Source organism: Euphorbia lathyris, chromosome 4 (genome assembly GCF_963576675.1).
Source record: "Euphorbia lathyris chromosome 4, ddEupLath1.1, whole genome shotgun sequence".
Lineage (NCBI taxonomy): Eukaryota > Viridiplantae > Streptophyta > Magnoliopsida > Malpighiales > Euphorbiaceae > Euphorbia > Euphorbia lathyris.
This window is the reverse complement of record NC_088913.1, coordinates 69,635,957-69,642,477: the sequence shown is the minus strand read 5'-3', so window position 1 is coordinate 69,642,477 and position 6,521 is coordinate 69,635,957.

Genomic DNA, 6,521 nt, shown 5'->3' with positions numbered 1-6,521 from the left:
CTTCGCTTGCAATGGTAGATAGTTCATCAAACGGTATTTCCTTCTATCCCTCTCTATATGAAATAACGATTAACGTATCTTGGGTTAATGGAAAAAGGTTAAAATTTTTATATTTCCGCTGCTATACGTTAGCCTTAAATTCCATCATCATAATGCATCCAAGCATTACCTTAAGCGATACCACCTTGTAAGAGAGATTGTTGCAAGAGGAGATGTGAGAATAGAAAGAGTACCTATAGAGGACAACATTGCAGATCCGTTGACAAAGCCCTTAACCCAGAAAGTACATGATCGTCATCTAAGTTCTACTGGAATAAGTTGTAGAAACAATTGGCTTTAGTCCAAGTGGGAGTATGTTGGGGTTTAGTGTCCTATAGACAATTGTTTCAGGATATAAACCTAATGTAAATGAATTGTTCTTTATATCATTTGTTTTAATAAGATATGGTTTCATAACTGTATAAAGGCAACCTCCTTTTAAAGAACTAAATAAGTCTAATAAAAGGAAATCCCTGAGTTTATTTAAAGTGATTATAAAGTGTTCATACAAGCATGAAGTGAGACGAAACATTATAATAAACTAATAAACTTAAAAGCACCCCAAGCCAAGTGACATGTTTTGAATAGGGATTGACATAACACTGTTGAGACTTGCATGTAATAATGTTTTCTGTCGAGACAGAGAGCTGATCTCACAAGCTCCAAATATGCAGATATCTGGACAGTTACATGGATCCAATGAATGGAGTTCATTAGGATTGGGGACCCAACTTGAGATAACAGGATGGGTAGATTTATCCTTGTCACATGTTCATCCCATTGGTATTAATAGGTATAAGTAATCCTAAGACTCAAAGGAATGTTAATTAGTGATTCTGGATTATGGAATGTGATACTTTGATCCTGTTGTAACACGATCCATAACAGGGATGACTCTGGGGTGTGTACGGAAGACGTTGGGTATCACAGGAAGTAATTGCAGGATAGTTATACATTGGATTGAGCATTTGTCACTCCTGATAAATGGGAGACACGTCCAAGAATCGTTTGTGGAAGACTTAACTCTAAATCCTTGCAAGGTGATAGCTTAAGACTTGAAATGCAGATTTCACTTAACCTATCTAACTGGAGTTAACTCGGCCTATACAAGTAAAACGAACGTCTCGCTATATGTGACTTGAAATTATCCATAGTCATAAGATTCAGTTCAAGGATGTAGTTGATAAAAGATCGAATTATACTGTAACTAATACGGAAAGGTCAACGACAGAATCAACCTGTCTTCTTATAGCTCTGGGGGAATGTTTCGGATTTGCTAATCACATTTCGCGTACTCATTCCGTTATGCAAAGATTAAATATAATTCTGTGAAAATTAATTTAATAGTTGCATACGGCTAGAAGCAATAAGAACCTAATGGGTCACACATAAGACTTGGAGCCCAAAAGAGAAACAGATGTTAATTAATTGATGGAAGCCCAACTGAGTCCACTAAGGCCCAGTAGAGAGAGGGGGGGGGGCGATTTTATGTATGAAAATACATAAATAATTTAATTTGATTTTAACAATTCTAATTAGATTATGATTGTGAATTAAATTAATAAAAGGATAAATAAGTTAGGAGGTTTAATGAGATTAAAATTACTCCTATTATTATCCTATAAGGTTATTATTATTATCTTTATATTTAGATATATTAATAGATAATAAATAAGAATTATATTCCGAATTAAATTCTTATTCAGTAACCTAATTCTATCTAACTAGGGTTTAGATATAAGAGAGTATTTATACCCCCCTCCTATGTAAATTTCGGCCAACCCTAGCTAGAGAGAGAGAGAATTTCGACCCACAAGTTTGAGGACGAGCTTGTCTACCGCTTCCTTCCGTTCAATTGATTTTCATCTCTTTCTTTTATTCCTTGATCTTGTGTTGATTGATTAGAGGCAATCTATTCTTGATTGCTTTTATACGGTTGATATCTAACTTGATTTTGGGTTGTTTTGTTTTGTGCTCGTGAACTCGGAGTAAGAGTTGAGGGCACTTCGCTTGCAATGGTAGATAGTTCATCAAACGGTATTTCCTTCTATCCCTCTCTATATGAAATAACGATTAACGTATCTTGGGTTAATGGAAAAAGGTTAAAATTTTTATATTTCCGCTGCTATACGTTAGCCTTAAATTCCATCATCATAATGCATCCAAGCATTACCTTAAGCGATACCACCTTGTAAGAGAGATTGTTGCAAGAGGAGATGTGAGAATAGAAAGAGTACCTATAGAGGACAACGTTGCAGATCCGTTGACAAAGCCCTTAACCCAGAAAGTACATGATCGTCATCTAAGTTCTACTGGAATAAGTTGTAGAAACAATTGGCTTTAGTCCAAGTGGGAGTATGTTGGGGTTTAGTGTCCTATAGACAATTGTTTCAGGATATAAACCTAATGTAAATGAATTGTTCTTTATATCATTTGTTTTAATAAGATATGGTTTCATAACTGTATAAAGGCAACCTCCTTTTAAAGAACTAAATAAGTCTAATAAAAGGAAATCCCTGAGTTTATTTAAAGTGATTATAAAGTGTTCATACAAGCATGAAGTGAGACGAAACATTATAATAAACTAATAAACTTAAAAGCACCCCAAGCCAAGTGACATGTTTTGAATAGGGATTGACATAACACTGTTGAGACTTGCATGTAATAATGTTTTCTGTCGAGACAGAGAGCTGATCTCACAAGCTCCAGATATGCAGATATCTGGACAGTTACATGGATCCAATGAATGGAGTTCATTAGGATTGGGGACCCAACTTGAGATAACAGGATGGGTAGATTTATCCTTGTCACATGTTCATCCCATTGGTATTAATAGGTATAAGTAATCCTAAGACTCAAAGGAATGTTAATTAGTGATTCTGGATTATGGAATGTGATACTTTGATCCTGTTGTAACACGATCCATAACAGGGATGACTCTGGGGTGTGTACGGCAGACGTTGGGTATCACAGGAAGTAATTGCAGGATAGTTATACATTGGATTGAGCATTTGTCACTCCTGATAAATGGGAGACACGTCCAAGAATCGTTTGTGGAAGACTTAACTCTAAATCCTTGCAAGGTGATAGCTTAAGACTTGAAATGCAGATTTCACTTAACCTATCTAACTGGAGTTAACTCGGCCTATACAAGTAAAACGAACGTCTCGCTATATATGACTTAACATTTCCCATAGTCATAAGATTCAGTTCAAGGATGTATTTGACAAATGATCGAATTATACTGTAACTAATACGAAAGGTTCAAACGACAGAATCAACCTGTCTTCTTATAGCTCTGGGGGAATGTTTCGGATCTGCCAATCACAGTTCGCGTACTCATTCCGTTATGCAAAGATTAAATATAATTCTGAGAAAATTAATTTAATAGTTGCATACGGCTAGAAGCAATAAGAATCTAATGGGTCACACATAAGACTTGGAACCCAAAAGAGAAACAGATGTTAATTAATTGACGGAAGCCCAACTAAGTCCACCAAGGCCCAGTAGTATAAAGGGGGGGGGGGGGGCGAATTGTGTATTAAAATACACAAAGGAATTAATTCAATTTAACAATTATAATTAGATTATGATTATGAATTAAATTAATTATAGGATAAATAAGTTAGAAGGTTTAATGAGATTAAATTGCTCCTATTATTATCCTATCAATAGGTTATTATTATCTTTGTAATTAAATATAATTATGGATAATAACAATAAGAATTATATTCCGAATTAAATTCTTATTCAGTAACCTAATTCTATCTGTCTAGGGTTTAGATGGAAGAGAATATATATACACCCCCCTCATAAGAATTTCGGCCAAGCATAGTAATCCCGGGAGAGAGAAAATTCGGCCCCCTACCGTAGAGGATCGATTCTTCACCGCTTGCTTCTGTTCAATCAATTTTTCATCTCTTTCTCTTTATCCTTGATCTTGTGTTGATTTATTAGAGGCAATCTGTTTTGGTTGCTTTTCATACGGTTGAGTTCTAATCATCTTTTGAATTGTGTTTTTGTTTTGTGCTCGGGAACTCGGAGTAAGAGTTGTGGGCACTACGATTGCAACGGTAGAAGAACTTCGAAAGGTATTTCCTTATATCCTTCTTTATATGAAATAACGATTAACAGATATTGGTTAAAGGAAAAAGGTTAAAATTTTTATATTTCCGCTGCCAAATGTTTGCCTATTTTCCTTCAAGCCGTCCAGAATGTCCCTTCCTGGAAGTATTTAGCTTTGAGAATCTTACCAACCAGAGTATTTTTATTTGAAATTAACTACCAATCCTGCTTACCAAAGAGGGCTATATTGAACGCCCCTAAATGACGGAAGCCCAATCCTCCATCTTCTTTCCTGTAACACAATCTCTCCAATGACGTCTAGTGAATCTTTCTCTTATCACCCTTCGACCCCCACCAGAATAAGGTCATCATTCTCTGCAACTCGTCACACAGGGTCCCCGGAAAAATAAAAATACTCATACAGTAAGAGGGGGATTGCCTACACAACCGATTTCAGTAGTACCTCTCTCCCTGCCTGAGATAGAAACTTTCCATGCCATCCATTCACTCGCTTCCACAACCTCTCTCGCAAGTGGCTAAATAATGCTCTTTTCCTCTGGTCAATGAGTGAAGGGAGTCCTAAGTAACGTCCCATATTAAGCGGTGTAGTCACCCCAAGGATTTCTTGTAGAGCATCGCGCGTATGTAGAGGCACATTAGTACTGAAAAAATTCTAGACTTTTGTAAATTGACTGACTGACCTGAATGGATTCATATTCCTGTAAGATATGCTTCTTCCCGAGGCATTCATCCCTGGTAGCTCGGAAGAAAAAGAGGCTATCATCTGCAAACAGGAGATGAAAGACACGGGGGTTATACCGACTAACTTTACATCCATGCAGTGACCTTGTAATCTCAGCCTCCTTCATTAGTGCGGATAGGCCCTCTACGCATAGAATAAAAAGATAAGGGGAGAGAGGGTTCCCTTGGCGAAATCCTCGGCTCGGTGTAATCGGACCCACACTTTCCCCATTTAGCAGAATATTATAGCGAACTTATGTGACACAGAGCATAACCCAGTCCATAAATGTCGAATCAAAACCCAGTTTATGCGGAATCTCATGCAGATATGTCCACTTCATTCTGTCATATGCCTTGCTGATGTCAATCTTAAAGGCGACATCCCCTTGATGTCCCTTTATATGGCGTTTCATGGTGTGTATGATTTCAATGGAGGCAATGACATTGTCAGAAATAGCTCTTTCTAGCACAAATGTTGATTGCTCACTCGATATGATAAGAGGTAGAACCTGTTTAAGTCTGTTTGCAAGGACATTTTCCACAATCTTGTAGAGCACATTGCAGAAGGAGATTCACCTTTTAAAAACTATTTATAACTATATCAAGTCATAATTTCGAATTATATCAAACTAATAAAATCACTATTTTTAATCTATTTTAAGAACTAGAGTTTATAAATTAGGGATCTAGAATATATTGTCTAGCGTTTAGGATTTATGAATTGTAATTTAGAATTTTTAAATTCGAATGTAAAAACATACTTTATTTGTTATGTGTAGAAAATAATAATATATTTAGAATTAAGTTTGATAATTTGATTTAGTTGTAATTTTATAGTTAACTGTGATATTCATGTAAGAAGCTCTAATTTACTTCCAAAAATTATGTTGTTCCTACGAAAGGGTGTTGGACAGCCCACCAATACAGTTGGAGCCCTTAGGTTGGGCTCCCCATGGCTAGGCTTCTCTAGCATGGTTTTGTTAATGGTTTTTAAATCTTTTTAATTATCTTTTCTTTTTGTTTTTCTTTGGTTTTGTTACGAATGATAATAATATTTTGTTTTAATCAGATTGATAATTTTTTATCTGTGTTATATTAGATAAATTCATTTTTATTTTAAAAATATCATAAAATATAAAATAAAAAGTAACTACCATCTTTTAACCTTATTCAAAATAATTAGTTATTGATAACTTTCCTAATGAGAAAATTCAAAATAAAATTTGTTATAACCACAAACTTTTTTTATGATAAAATGAAAGTTAAAAAACCCAAGGAACAAAAGAAGAGAAGAGAAACTACTGCAAACGAATATGTCGTTCCATGGTAACTCTACTCACATATGCTAATAACGTATCCTGGATGCCTGCAAGAGGCACACCATACTCGTGATGACCCAAAGGAAGAGTTCCCGTAAAATTTGCCATCTAGTTAGCCGCTCTGTTTCCCTCTCGCAAGGTGTGAGCAAAACAGATATCCAAATCCTGATCCCGAAGAGAATAGCACTGTAAAATAAGCCATGTATAGGGATGCGACTCCTTTAAATCCCTCACCACAAGTTGGACCACAACCTTAGAATCCAACTCAAAAATCACACGATCCAATCTCCGGCTCTAGGCGAGCTTCACCCCAAAGTATAGGCCCCAAAGTTCTGCCAGAAAGTCGTACAACATCCG